The sequence below is a fragment of the Oryctolagus cuniculus genome, chromosome 8, assembly GCF_051225735.1.
Source record: "Oryctolagus cuniculus isolate XC-2025 breed Fujian yellow rabbit chromosome 8, ASM5122573v1, whole genome shotgun sequence".
In the NCBI taxonomy this organism is placed as follows: domain Eukaryota; kingdom Metazoa; phylum Chordata; class Mammalia; order Lagomorpha; family Leporidae; genus Oryctolagus; species Oryctolagus cuniculus.
In genome coordinates this window covers 143,394,252-143,409,303 of record NC_142874.1, presented here as the reverse complement: position 1 = coordinate 143,409,303, position 15,052 = coordinate 143,394,252, and the positions used below count along the sequence as shown (strand labels likewise).

At 41.8% G+C, this 15,052-nt stretch overlaps 1 long non-coding RNA gene across 12 annotated transcripts in view; it reads right to left on the bottom strand.

The window, feature by feature from the left end:
- LOC127487367 (uncharacterized) overlaps nucleotides 1-15,052 on the bottom strand; it is a 412,078-nt gene that overhangs the window by 223,763 nt on the left and 173,263 nt on the right. For 2 of the 12 annotated variants that reach the window (XR_016212227.1, XR_016212241.1), the window contains one exon: nucleotides 1,003-1,140. The exons of the other annotated variants lie outside the window; for them this stretch is intronic. This is a non-coding gene — a long non-coding RNA (uncharacterized LOC127487367). Of the gene's footprint in view, nucleotides 1-1,002; nucleotides 1,141-15,052 lie in introns of those variants that run through there. 12 annotated transcript variants of the gene reach the window in all.

Below are 15,052 nucleotides of genomic sequence, written 5' to 3'. Positions count from 1 at the left end.
ACATGTGGAATGATGACAAATGTTGTCGACAGGACTTGATTCAATCCAATTCAATTAAATAAATTCACAAATAGCATCGAACTCAGCCTTGTATCATGATATCTCATTTCTAGTATTGACTTTTATAAGTAAAGTAACCATGAGGAAGTGGAGAAGAGTATTTTGCAGAGAGAAAACATGTGACGAGAATGCTCCACTGGGGCTGAGGGAGGGCACACAGGTTCAGTTGCATAAAACATGAATGAAAATCAGAGACTTGCAAAGCTTCAGGAGCTCCTGAGAGCATCGAGTTCAATCCTGTTTTCTACACTGTGGAGAGAGAGCCAAGAGCTGTGATGCTGCTCTGCTGTCAGGTTTATGGCTAAGCAGGGACGGGACCAAGACTTCCTGAAGCCTAATTAGTGCTTTCACCAGCAGCCACTGTGTCGGGATACAGGGAGAACAAATAACAAGATAAACTATTACCCAACTGAGTGTAACTAATTAGATTTTGTAACAAAGTAATTTTCAATAAAATTTCAGTATAATATCTCTTAACAGACTATCCATGAATGCAATATATTTATGAAGAGACATTTTCTTTATGCATGACAAGGATTGTGTTTCCTGTAAATGCTGAAGAAATGAACTTTTCAAAGAAATTTCCCCTGGAGAGCACACACATAATAAAGTCATTGACTTCAGCAAGCACTAATCAGTATTAATGCCTGTAATCACTGCAGTCAGTAAAAATTAGAGAACTACAGAAGTTTCCTTGCTTTCTCACCCTGGTGGCATAGGGGGAGAGGAGGTTGGACTGTAGAGCAGGCACCTGGCCCTATCCCAACAGCTCTTCTTCTTCCTCAGTGACCTTACCCTTAATGAACGTGTCACCCTTGGACACTGCCCTCCACTCACCAGCCTTCCATTAGTTTTTGGTAGTATTGATCTATATGCAACATTTAAGGTTTCAAACTAGACTTAAAGTGCAGTTTTTGAAAGCACCTTGAAGTGTACCTTGGTGGATGGTAACTTTTGAAAGGTTGCCTGAAGCCATGACAACAGGAGAAGCGCAGCATGCCTCCTTTCCTTTGTAAAAGACATGGGGTCGATTATCTAAACAGCATCCCAGAGCACCTCACCGGCCTGCGAAGGGGAATTCTGAAACAGCAAGCAATGTTCAGTTATAATCTGCACAAACTGAAGCATTTCTCTCTACCCCAAACTTACTTACTGGCAGTCCAGATATGTAAAGTGAACTAATGTTAAAGTAACAAATAAGTTAAATTAGATTTTGCCTTTTCCCTTCAGGGAACGCCACTCATAAGTAAAATGCTGTGAACCTAACTGTGTACTTTCAGAACATGTGAGAAAACACTGCAATCAACTGCCTGTTAAGCAAACTGATAGCATTTGTTCTCACCAAGTGCTGTATTTCATCAGAATCACCACACAGGCCCTACAATATTTTCATTGTCACATTATTCTATTGTCCACATTGCAATAACTTCCTTGTGCCATGACACAAAGAGGTTCGTAAAAGCATAGCATATGAAAATCTCTAGGATTGGTACTTATTCTGTTGTTTATACTGAGCAGTTCCTAGTGCCCTGGTTTACAAGTGAGGTGTAAAGGGGACGACATCTGTCCCAAGTACTAACAGATGCACTCAGCCACAGTCCTAGACAACCTGGGTCAGAATTCAGCACGGAACCCAGCGGAGATGGCCCACCTCCCAGTCTGTGAGCCATGAGCCCACCACGAGGGCTGGAAAGGGGAGGGGAGATGTAAAGAGAATTCTTCATGGGAACAGGGGTGTAGGTGGAGGGTGGGGATAACTTCCAGTGTTCTATAGCACAGTAGGGTAGCTACAGTTGACAGCAAGTAACCACATATTACAAATAACCAGTAGAAAGGACTCTGAATGTTCTCAACACAAAGGACAAATGCCCCAGGTGATGGATACACTGTTTACTTTCGGCTGACCATTACACTGTGTATACACCTGCCGGACTACCACACAAAACCCGGGAATATGTACAATTATCACCTATCAGTTTAAAATGGCAAAGGCTACCACATGAGGTGATTATATCTGGTGGCTTTCCACAGTCCTTATGATGGTCAAGTTCAATAAGCAGGAGGCCACTGGCCTGAGGCTGTCTCTCTACTCTGCCTTCCTTTGTAACAAACAGCTACCTAACTTGGCAGTGGAACAAAAAGCCAATCACAGGCAGTCGGCAACTGGTCACATCAACCCCAAACAAGACAGAGGCAGGGCTGTAGTCAATCGGGAGATTCCTCCTCTTGGACCCTGCATGGCCTTGTAAAAGCTTTCTGCTCATGTTGCCGGAAGAGCTCTGGGGACCTCTCCTGGTTCTGAGTGTTTACCCAACTCAGTAATTTTTGGATTGTTGTGTTCAGATAAACTGCTAAATTTTATGTGACTAAGCTTGTTTCTTTTAACGTAAGTCCAAAATACTGACACAACCCTCAGGACCCGATGTGATGTGAGCCCTGCCCCTCACTCCTGCCCCCTTGTGAGCCCCTCATTTTTCCTCATGTGCAGGAGGTGTAAGGTTCCAGGAACACGCCCAGGTCGCCACCTTGTCCAGACCACTGCCAGCTCCTCACATTCTGACACTCAGTCACCCACGGCCGCTTCCTCAGAGTTGCCTCTCTTTACATCTCAGGTTCTGCTCTTTCTTTTATCAGACACTTTTATTCCACAGTGCTTACCACAATGTGTATACATGCATGCACTTGGATGGTCGTGTTTTATATCACACACACTTTAAATCTGTCTTGTTGACCATTTCACATCCAGAGAACTGCACAATGCCTGGCCTGTAGCGGGCACTCAGTAACTGTTCATTCTGAGAAAGTGTTAACTTTTCTATCAGAAGAGAGAAATTTAAAATCTGTCTTCAGGGACAGGCTGTGTGCCACAGTGAATCAAGCTACTGCTTGGGAGGCCCACAGCCCATATTGGAGTGCCTGGTTCAAGTCCTGCCTCTGCTTCTGACTGAGGTTCTGGCCAATGAACACCCCGAGGAAGCAGCAGGTAATGGCACAAGTACTTGGGTTCCTGCCGCCCACTTGGGAGATCCATATGGAGCCTACAACCTGTGCCAGTCCCAGCTGTTGCCGACATTTGGGAAGTGAACCAATGCATACAAGGAACCTTTCCATCTGATTCTCTCGCCTTTCAAAAAACAAAAACAAGTTAAAAAATGTATGACATTTGCCTATTTCTCTCTCTTATATTTTAATTCCTCATGACCAGATGCAACCCAAAGATGTTTCTTTTGAAATGAGGAAGAAAATGAAGAGGAGGAGGAAGAGAAGAGGAAAAGGAAGAAGAAGAAAAGATCCTTCTGGTAGTATTTGCTTTTGTGAAATTTGAAATGGTAAAAGTATCCAAAACAATTTCTGATTTCATTTTGAGTTCAATCACTTCAAAGAGAAGTTTTTTATTAAGAAAAAAATCATCTGTCTCTGGCCATCCACTGAATATTTACAAGTAGCAATCACTTTACTAGAAGCAAAGTTAATGACAGAAAATAACTGTGACAGGGAAAAATATATTAAGTTTTTACAGCTTTTTGCCTCCTGCTTCCCCCAGCCTTTCTCTACTTGTCCAATATCAGTATCCAAAATGCTACATACATTCACCAAAAAGCCTTTTGTCTCAGCCAGCTTCATTCTTCATTCTTGTAAAATCTAGATTGACTGAACTATATAAGAGAGTCAAAACAACTCTTAAGAAAAATGGAAAAAACAAAGTTTACAAGACCCACTTAGGGGTGAGTCTGGGAATGCCAAGGGAATTCTGAAAGAGAGGGAGACAGACATGGAAGGCATTGGCCAGCTATGCTGAGTGGGTGAGGAAAACAGAGAAGAAACAGGCAAAGTACAAGTGCTGTAGTGTAGTGGGCTAGGCCTCCGCCTGCAACGCTGGCATCCCATATGGGTGCCAGTTCATGTCCCAGCTGTTCCTCTTCCAAGCCAGCTCTTTGTGATGGCCTGGAAAAGCAGTGGAGATTGGCCCAAATGTTTGGGCCCCTGCACCCAGTGGGAGACCAAGAAGAAGCTCATGACTCCTGGCTTCAGATCAGCCCAGCTACGACCATTGCTGCCATTTAGGGAGTGAACCAGTGAATGGAAGACCTTTCTCCCTGTCTCTCCCTCTCTGTAACTCCACCTCTCAAATAAAAAAAGAGACAAAACATTACTAGTACCCAAGAGTTTTCCTTGTTCCTCTTTAACATGGGGAAAGAAGATAATACTGTCATTTATACCATATGACCCAATGAAGCAACATTTATAATACCAAATGAGGAGAGGCCCCAGGATGGCAGAATAGGGAAGGAGCTTACTGCCTTAGTATAAGGGAAGACAGTTAAAAACAACGTGGGGAGAGTGTAATCCCAGGGAAAAGTTAGGGAGAAAATGGCAGAGGAAACTCCAAGCAAATTTGAGGGGCACTGTGGATCTATGTGGAGGGTATGGATGCACACAGCTCAGGACTCCAGCAGCTGAGAGCCTTAGCACCAGTTTTGCAGGGTGAGGTGACACCAGACTGCATCAGCCCAAGCCACTAGCGGTAACGCTGGGGGAAGAGCCTGGTGGGAGCCTGGCATTGAGCCCTGTGTGGGACAAGATGCCTGCCAACATAGAGAGAAAAAAAGGGGACATGCTTCTCTCTCCCTGACCATCCAGCAATGGCGTACTGTAACTAGCCGAGAGTGGGCAGGCACCATTTTGGACATATGTAGCAGCTGTGCCATCTCATGTTCATGTACCCAGCAACCAGCCAAGAGGAGATACCTGAGTCTGGCTGGGAGAATTGATGGGGGCTGAGTGCTCATGACTGTGGGAGCCCTGCGTGCTGGGTCTGTGAAAACAATGTGGCTGCATGGGAGGGCACAGGGTGTTGCCGGGTCTTTGGGCAGTCACTGCGGGTGGCTCTACACATTGAGGGCTCCCTGGTTCATGGTGAGGGTCACTGCTGAAGGATCTGTGTTCACACTGAGGACTGCACAGATCCTTTGTGTGGTTCTTATGGCAGCACAGATGAATACTGTACCCACTAAGGCTAGCATTCAAGCATTGATCTTGGAGAACAGGTGAGCATGAGAAAATACCAGAGATGAACAAACCTTTCCTCTGATTAAAAAAAGGGGGGGGGGGGAGATTTACCACGCCTAATTTGGGAGTCACCTTGGACCCTGCCCTTACCCTGGAGCATTCAACAGAGCTCCCTAGCCACACCCAGCACAGGCCTCAGGGTATTCACTGAAAGAGCAGACACTCCACTAATCCACAGAGGAATGGTCCACAGGTAAAAGCCATCACAAGGAAAAAAAACAAGTCAATAATTATCTCCACAAATGCCTCAAAATAAAAGCAGCAATTCAAGAAACAAAAATAAGGAAGTCAGCGTGACATCCCCAAAGGAACACAGCAACATTTCAATACTACAATGTGAAAATGAATAGATTGAAGAAATACCAGAAACAGAATTCAAAAAATTTATCATAGGATTACTTAGAAGTAATCAGAAGCAAAGCCACAAACTGAAGAAATACATACATGACATGAAAGAAAATTTTTCTCATGAAATTGAGATTTTTAATCAGAAATCAAAACAAAATATTGGAAATGAAGAATTCAACAGAACAAATAAAAATATGGTGGAAAGTCTAACAATAAAATCAGTGAGACAGAAGAAAGAATATCCAAGTTAGAAGACAAATCTCTGAAAATTTTACAGTCAGACCAAAAAATAGAAAAAAGAAATAAGAAAAGTAAAAACTAAAAAACAGTATTGGAGATCTATGGATCTATGGGATACTATCAAATGACCCAACATACAAGTCTTAGGAGTTCCTGAAGGCATGGGAAGAGAGAATGGATTAGAAGGCCTTTTTAGTGAAATAACAAGAGAAAGCCCAGGACTGGATGGATTCACTGCTAAATTCTACCAAACATTTAAAGAAGAACTATCTCCAATTCTCAAACTATTCAGAACAATCGAAGAAGAGGGAATCCTCCAAAATTCTTTCTATGAAGCCATCATCATCTTAATTCCTAAGCCGGAAAAAGATGCAGCATTGAAAGAAAATTACAGACCAATATCCCTGATGAAAATAGATGCAAAAATCTTCAATAAAATTTTCGCCAATAGAATGCAACAACACATCAGAAAGATCATCCACCCAGACCAAGTGGGATTTATCCCTGGTATGCAGGGATGGTTCAGTGTGCGCAAATCAATCAATGTGATACACCATGTTAACAGCCTGCAGAAGAAAAAACATATGATTATCTCAATAGACGCAGAGAAAGCATTTGATAAAATACAACACCCTTTCATGATGAAAACCCTAAACAAACTGGGTATAGAAGGGACATTCCTCAATACAATCAAAGCAATTTATGAAAAACCCATGGCCAGCATCCTATTGAATGGGGAAAAGTTGGAAGCATTTCCACTGAGATCTGGGACCAGACAGGAATGCCCACTCTCACGAATGCTATTCAATATAGTTCTGGAGGTTCTAGCCAGAGCTATTAGGCAAGAAAAAGAAATTAAAGGGATACAATTGGGAAGGAAGAACTCAAACTATCCCTCTTTGCAGATGACATGATTCTTTATTTAGGGGACCCAAAGAACTCTACTAAGAGACTATTGGAACTCATAGAAGAGTTTGGCAAAGTAGCAGGGTATAAAATCAATGCACAAAAATCAACAGCCTTTGTATACACAGACAATGCCATGGCTGAGGAAGAACTTCTAAGATCAATCCCATTCACAATAGCTACAAAACAATCAAATACCTTGGAATAAACTTAACCAAGGACGTTCAACATCTCTACGATGAAAATTACAAAACCTTAAAGAAAGAAATAGAAGAGGATACCAAAAAATGGAAAAATCTTCCATGCTCATGGATTGGAATAATCAATATCATCAAAATGTCCATTCTCCCAAAAGCAATTTATAGATTCAATGCAATACCAATCAAGATACCGAAGACCTTCTTCTCAGACCTGGAAAAAATGGTGCTGAAATTTATATGGAGGCACAAGAGACCTCGAATAGCTAAAGCAATCTTGTACAACAAAAACAAAGCCGGAGGCATCACAATACCAGATTTCAGGACATACTACATCAGTTGTCATCAAAACAGCATGGTACTGGTACAGAAACAGATGGATAGACCAATGGAACAGAATTGAAACACCAGAAATCAACCCAAACATCTACAGCCAACTTATATTTGATCAAGGATCTAAAACTAATTCCTGGAGCAAGGACAGTCTATTCAATAAATGGTGCTGGGAAAACTGGATTTCCACGTGCAGAAGCATGAAGCAAGACCCCTACCTTACACCTTACACAAAAATCCACTCAACATGGATTAAAGACCTAAATCTACGACCTGACACCATCAAGTTACTAGAGAACATTGGAGAAACCCTTCAAGATATTGGCACAGGCAAAGAATTTCTGGAAAAGACCCGGGAGGCACAGGCAGTCAAAGCCAAAATCAACTATTGGGATTGCATCAAATTGAGAAGTTTCTGTACTGCAAAAGAAACAGTCAGGAGAGTGAAGAGACAACTGACAGAATGGGAAAATATATTTGCAAACTATGCAACAGATAAAGGGTTAATAACCAGAATCTACAAAGAGATCAAGAAACTCCACACAAACAAAACAAACAACCCACTTAAGAGATGGGCCAAGGACCTCAACAGACATTTTTCAAAAGAGGACATAAATGGCCAACAGGCACATGAAAAAATGTTCAAGGTCACTAGCAATCAGGGAAATGCAAATTAAAACCACAATGAGGTTTCACCTCACCCCGGTTAGAATGGCTCATATACAGAAATCTACCAACAGATGCTGGCGAGGATGTGGGGAAAAAGGGACACTAACCCACTGTTGGTGGGAATGCAAACTGGTCAAGCCACTATGGAAGTCAGTCTGGAGATCCCTCAGAAACCTGAAGATAACCCTACCGTTCGACCCAGCCATCCCACTCCTTGGAATGTACCCAAAGGAATTTAAATTGGCAAACAAAAAAGCGGTCTGCACCCTAATGTTTATTGCAGCACAATTCACAATAGCCAAGACCTGGAACCAACTTAAATGCCCATCAACAGTAGACTGGATAAAGAAATTATGGGATATGTACTCTTTAGAATACTATACCGCAGTAAGAAACAACGAAATCCAGTCATTTGCAACAAAATGGAGGAATCTGGAACACATCATGCTGAATGAAATAAGCCAGTCCCAAAGGGACAAATACCATATGTTCGCCCTGATCGGTGACAACTGACTGAACACCAAAAAGGAAACCTGTTGAAGTGAAATCGACACTATGAGAAACGGTGACTTGATCAGCATAGCCCTGACTGTTAATGAACAACTTAATCATTATCCCTCTTAGTAGTTTTTTTGTCTGTTCTACTTAATATGACTGGTTTAATTCTGTAATTAATACACAGTCATTCTTAAGTGTTGAAATTTAACTGAAATGTGATCCCTGTTAAACATAAGAGTGGGGATAAGAGAGGGAAGAGATGTGCAATTTGGGACATGCTCAAGCTGACTTGCCCCAAATGGTAGAGTTAGAAACATACCAGGGGACTCCAATTTAATCCCATCAAGGTGGCATGTATCAATGCCATCTCACTAGTCCAAGTGATCAATTTCAGTTCACAATTGATCATAATGAAAGGACTAAGAGTCAAAGGGAGCACAAAAACAAGTCTAGTACCTGCTAATACTAACTGATAGAATAAATAAAGGGGAGAGTGATCCAACATGGGAAGCGAGATACTCAGCAGACTCATAGAATGGTGGATGTCTTAGACAGCACTCTGGCCTCAGAATCAGCCCTAAAGGCATTCCAATCTGGCTGAAAAGCCCATGAGACTATTTCAGGCATGGAAAGCCAAGACACTCTGGCAAAAAACAAACAAACAAACAAACACACACCTAAATGAAAGATCTCTGTGAGTGAGATCCCAGTGGAAAGAACAGGTCTTCAAAGAAGGAGGTACCTTTCTCTGAAGGGAGGAGAGAACCTCCACTTTGACTATGACCTTGTCTAAACAAGATAAGAGTCGGAGAACTCAAGGGGCTTCCATAGCCTTCGAAACTCATGACTGGTGCATAGGTAGATTACTGATGCCATAAACAGGAGTGTCAATTTGTAAAGTCAACAACAGGAGTCACTCTGCACTTACTCCTCATGTAGGATCTCTGTCCTTAATGTGCTGTACATTGAGGCTTAATGCTATAACGAGTACTCTAACAGTATATTTCACTTTGTGTATCTATGGGGGTGCAAACTGTTGAAATCTTTACTTAATGTATATTAAACTGATCTTCTGTTAAAAAGAAAAAGAAGAAATTATCAATTCCCAACTTGACTCTCACTGGGATTAAACATGACAATAGGTCTGATCTGATTTCATCATCATTTAAAAAATCATCTATTACTTTTCACTTTATGTTTCTGTGTGGGAGCAAACTGTTGAAATCTTTACTTAATGTATGCTAAACTTATCTTCTGTATATAAAGAGAATTGAAAATGAATCCTCATGTGAATGGAAGGGGAGAGGGAATGGTAAAGGGAAGGGTTGCGGGTGGGAGGGATGTTATGGGGGGGAAGTGATTGTAATCCATAAGCCGTACTTTGGAAATTTATATTCATTAAATAAAAGTTAAAAAAAAGAGACAAAGAAGGGCACTGTGCAATTATTAAGGATATCAATTCAACAAGAAGATGTGACAATATTAAATGTATACACACCTAATTACAGGCACCTGGCAATTTAAAAAAGAACTGTTAATGGATCTAAAGGGGGACATAGACTCCAATACAATATTAATGGAGGCCTTCAATATCCCATTTTCATTAGTGGGCAGATCAACCAGAAAGAAAATCAGCAAAGAAACAACAGTTAATCAACACTATAACCAAATTGGCCTAACGGATATCTACAGAAATTTTCACCCTACAGTTGCAAAATACACATTCTTTTTTTTAAAAGATTTTATTTATTTATTTGACAGGTAAAGTTACAGACAGTGACAGAGACAGACAGAGAAAAAGGTCTTCCTTCAGTTGGTTTACCCCTCAAATGGCCGCAATGGCCAGATCTGAGCCAATCCAAAACAAGGAGCCAAGTGGTTCTTCCTGGTCTCCCATGAAGGTGCAGGGGCCCAAGGACCTGGGTCATCCTCCACTGCCATCCCAGGCCATAGCAGAGAGCTGGACTGGAAGGGGAGCAAATGGGACTAGAACCGGTGCCCATATGGGATGCCGGCACCGCAAGCAGAGGATTAACCTAGTGCACCATGGTGCCAACCCTGCAAAATACACATTCTTTTCACAGTACACTAAACTTTCTCTAGGACAGACCACAGGCCAGGCCATAAAACAAGTGTCAGCAATTTTAAAGGAATAAAAATCATGCAATGCATCTTCTCTGACTACAATGGACTGAAGCTAGAGATCAACAACTAGAGGCTCTAGAACATATGCAAACAAATGGAGACTGAACAGCACGCTCTTGAATGAACAGTGTGTCAGTAGATATCAAAAAAATCAGAAAACTTGAGGAACCGATTTTATTTTTCATACGATTTGTGAAATTTTTACTTAATATAGAGTAATCTTCTGTGTATAGCATTAATTGAAAATAGCTTTTAGTAAAAAATAGGAATGGGAATAGGAGAGGAAGAAGAAGTGTGGGAGTGGTGGTGGGAGGGCAGGTAGGGTAGGAAGAATCACCATGACTATGTTCTTAAAAATGTATTTATGAAATGTATGATGTTTGTATACTTTAAATATAAGGTTTCTGGGGAAAAAATACCAAATGATATGACACCCACACAGTATCCATGAGTCCCTATTCTACAATAAAAGCTTAAATATTTTTGCACATATAAAGGCACATTTTATAATATGTATGGAACAATTTCCCCCAAAGTATATTCCTCAATTCCTCCTGAGGACAAAGAAAGCCTCTACCTTTGAGGACCGGACATGTGCTGCTATACACCCTTTTTTTTTTTTTTAAGTTCAGGATTTATTTGGAAGGTGAGAGCAATACACAGGAACATGAGGGCTTTATTAAAGGAGAGTGGCCCAAGAAGGGTAAATGGGGAATTCCATACCAGCCTTTTCCAGGGAATAGCCCAGAGCCTGCAAGCAAGAGAGGGCATGTGGGTAGGAGAGCAGCTGCAGGGGGCAACAGAGGATAGAGGCATGAGAAGTGGCAAAACGGGGAGAGGTTGGGTAGGGGTGCTAAACTCTTAAGCTGACTCCATAAGTCACAATTAGGATGTTTCCTGATTTTAGGTAAACTTACAATTAATTTAACAGTTTTTTTAAAAATTGTTATGACCAAAATTTCCAGAAAATTTTTCAGGTTGCAAATAAACCTGCAAAAGTACTCTTATTATTTTTAATAGAAAACTTCTATTTAATAAATATAAATTTCAAAAGTACAACTTTTGGATTATAGCGGTTCTCCCCCCACCATAACCACCCTCCCACCTGCAAACCACCCCATCTCCTACTCCCCCTCCCATACCATTCTTCATTAAGATTCATTTTTAATTATCATTATATACAGAAGATCAACTCTATACTGAATAAAGATTTCAACAGTTTACATCCACACAGAAACACAAAGTGTAATATACTGTTTGAAGATTGAAAAGTACCCTTAGTGTTGGTTGTTGCCACTGAACCAAGCAAAGGGTTGCAGTTACAAAGTCTTGAGTTTCTCATGCTTTACAGCTGCCATTAAGTTCTACAGTAAGTTTGATAGTAAAGTTCAAAGTTTGATAAGTTCTAAGTTTAATAGTAAACTAATGACAGAATAGCAAAGTGAGTGACACAGTAAAATCCTCCAAGGCCAATGAAGCTCAATACTTAACACCATGGGAAAAAAAAGGTACATCCACACTATCTTCTGGGGATTAAATCAATGTGTATGTGTGTGCACGCACATATGTGTTGCATGTTGCATGCACACTAATCATTCTTTTGCCTATTTCTAGCTTTCTCCAAGTATGAACAGGCTGCAGTCAGAAACATCAATAATAGGAACTGTGTATTTCTAACTCATGTATCTCTTAAAACTAGGCAGTATTTGGTCATTTAAGTAAGAACTAGAATTCAAATCACATCCACTGGGTGAACATTGACTGTAGAGGGGAATACAAGCACACTGACTCACAAAACAGCAGAAAAAATGTTCTATGCACTCACCATGATTTAACCAGCTTCTCTTTAGTCACTTGTACATTGTGTTCAAATCTGAGCAGTTTACCCTGAACCTCTGCCAGATTCCAGACGACACAGGCTGCAAACACCAAGAGAAGCTGCAAGAGCCAAGCTAAGTGCCACCAGCTTAGAGAAGGCACACCATGCTGCGATGGTGACACACTGAGCTGGGAGGCTCAGGAAGATGAAAACTGCGTAGGGGTGCTCTCATACACCCTCCCAGGGCACCACAGAAATCTAAAGGGACCACCTAGCTCAAATCTGACAGAGAATCCCTGAGCCTGGTTAAAATTAGTACATGGCTCTCTGGCCAAGCCCTTGTAATCCACAGCATCAGAACTGGTAAAATATTCAGGAAGATTAACAACTGATGTCCTGAGGAGTTAACAACAGAGCTTGAAAACCATCCTCCAGCTACATTCCCTCCATGCTTTGTCCAATCTGGAGTGGCAGTAATTAAGTCTTACTTGGTAGCAGCCTTTCTAAAATGAATTGTTGATCTCTGTTGGCATTTAGGCATGCGTAGCAAACACTGAAAACTATAAAGGGAACAACAAATGCCAGAATTAAACCCACTTGAAAAATGTTAGCTTTTTCATTTGTTCACTCATTCAGCTCATATCTATTTGATGCCTCCTATGTGTTTAAGCACACAGAAAACTAATGGATCAGAAGGTGTTCTTAGTTATTGCAATCAGTCTTCTATTCCTCATTATATCTGGTGCATAAAACTTTAATCTGAAGATATCCCTCAAAGCAGTCTTTCCCAATATAGTCTTTTATTGATTTTTTCCACTTACCACAATGCTTCCTTTGCTTCTGACTCCATCTGTTTGATGTGTCAACAGCTATCTGTCCAGTATCCATACACCAGCAAGTGCTGAAGCCTTCTTTGCTGCCCAGACATTGTGAAGAACAGACTCACAGCCTGCCTCACTGTTTGCCATTTGCCCCACAGCTGCCCTGTGAGCCTTCCCATGGTGATTCTGCCCCTCTTGCCTGGCATGTCCATCCCCTTGCTGACATAATTGGATATGCTCAATAAATAATCAAGTTATTCATTAATGACCGTTATAGTGTAAAAGTAATTTGATGGGGTCTTCTCTCAGACCTCACTGAAACTGCTAAAGCCAAAGGGAAGTAGCCAACAATAGATGATAAAAATACAAGCAGAGCCCTGAATTCATCCAGGCTGTGAAGTGGCCACAGAAAGATGAAATGTCAAGAATGTTCTCCCTGTGGAATGACCCTACATGGATGACTGCACCGCTGCTGGTGAGAATGTGTGACAACAGCGTGCCTCGTGGAGGAAGGCAGCGAAGAAGTGTGGAGATCAAGAGCACTGGGGGTGCTGCAGGTGGAGAGCAGGACTTTTGGATGGGTGGGGCAGGAGAGGGAACCATCCCTTGTGCTTGAAAAGCAGCAGGGCTTGACCACTTACTCGTTCACTCGCATCCATGGGTCCTCACCACCACAACCATCGGGTGTGAACTGGCCCCACATGTCCTCACAAATCACTGCGCTATCTATGCCTTCCTGAAGTCCCCAATGGAAGCACAGCAGACTGGAAAAGATCAGGGAATGAGTCCCTGCGGATGGTGGCCCTTATTCTTTCCACTGTATTGATGACACACGATAGGAAGGCAGCTGGTTAGGTCTGCAGAGATGGAAATCACAACACACCTTCCCCCACCACCCACCCCATATTCCCTCCTATTTGTCAATCAAAACATCCACCTCCCCCCAGGATGCATCCATTGCATCACGACAGCTCTCTTTTCTCCACCATAAACCTTGCTTAAAAGTACCACTCTCACTTGCTCTCTTTTTTCCTTGGACATTGCAGAGAGGTACTATGCCCATCTTTCCTGTGCTTGGAAGGAGTTTTTCGGCTCTCCCACCTTCCTATTCTCAGACAGACCCTCCCAATTACAGGCACCATTTTTGGTGTTTCTTTTCTCCCTAGTCTATGGGCAACTCTTTGGCCCACTCACACATGTGAATTTATGTTTATTCCCCTACTTCCAACTCTGATACTATTTGCCCACAATACCAGTCTGTGTTTCTTTCATTTCTATCTCTGCATGAGACAAAAATCTGGATTAAAATTTAATAAATTTATTGCCAACATCCTTGATGCCTAAAGCATTCACCTAAAAATCAGATGACACAAGGCTGAGCAGAGATGATCATCAGCAGTTAGCAGGTGCTGCGTCTTACATCCACTACTGAATCAAAAAGCGTAGCATGAGCTTGACACCAACAGCTATCTGCCCACTTGTCGTCACAAGTAAACGAATCCAGTCCATCAGTTCATGGCATCCAAGTGCAAGAAGTGGAATGAGACGCACACCTGATCCCCAAGACTCCTCAAGGGCAGGCCTCCCTTAACCTTTCCCTCACCAAGGTGAGGCAAATGAGAAGTATCCTTGATGACACACAAGCTAAGGAGGTATTTTGTCAGGTGATGTCTATTGTAACTATTAAGCAAAGTTAAGAGCTTAAGAATTCTTTAAGTATAGAACAGCATGCCATGAAGTGAACTTCAGTATGCCCTTGAACAATGAGTGGAGAAAATAAGAAAGTCTATTTTTTCCCCTTTTCAAACCTTAAGCCCTACTCAGCACTGAAGTTTCAGTCTGTGAAAGGAAGGAAAAGAGTGGCTTCCTGGAGCTCAAAGGTACACCTCAGACCCTGCTCAGGGCTCTGCAGAATGCATGAGCTAATTATACTCCCAACCTCTAAA